General features: G+C 47.1%; 1 protein-coding gene across 1 annotated transcript in view; it reads right to left on the bottom strand.

Moving 5' to 3' along the window:
* Window positions 1-403, bottom strand: part of LOC102240414 (chromosome unknown open reading frame, human C19orf45) — a 6,085-nt gene that overhangs the window by 5,087 nt on the left and 595 nt on the right. The window lies entirely within an intron of this gene.

Below are 403 nucleotides of genomic sequence, written 5' to 3'. Positions count from 1 at the left end.
GTGGGGAGGTGGGGACGCGGACTGAGCGGCGTGCCGCCGGGACCGTGCTGTGTTTTACTGTGTGTGCCGGGCGCTGGGCTCGGTGTTGGGGACCTGGGAAGACAGGCGCTTCCACATGACATGGAGTGTGAAGCTGGATGAGCACACCATCCCATTGGGCAACATGACAATTAATAGTATCACAAATGACTTTGGTCACCGGGACGTGGGCTCCTGGAAAGGGGCGCATCAGTTAACAAAACAGGCCGAGAGCCCCGCCCCTGTGGAGTTGATAATGGGGCAGGGAGGTGACAGACCATAACATAACATAACAATATTGTAATATAATAATAATGCATTGTAAAATTATTATATATCATAAGTATAATATATATTTGTGGTAAATAAATTATTATTATATAGT

The sequence above is a fragment of the Myotis brandtii genome, unplaced genomic scaffold (assembly GCF_000412655.1).
Source record: "Myotis brandtii unplaced genomic scaffold, ASM41265v1 scaffold193, whole genome shotgun sequence".
Taxonomy (NCBI): Eukaryota; Metazoa; Chordata; class Mammalia; order Chiroptera; family Vespertilionidae; genus Myotis; species Myotis brandtii.
Note: the sequence above shows the minus strand (reverse complement) of the source record. Positions and strands in the feature narration are given on the sequence as shown.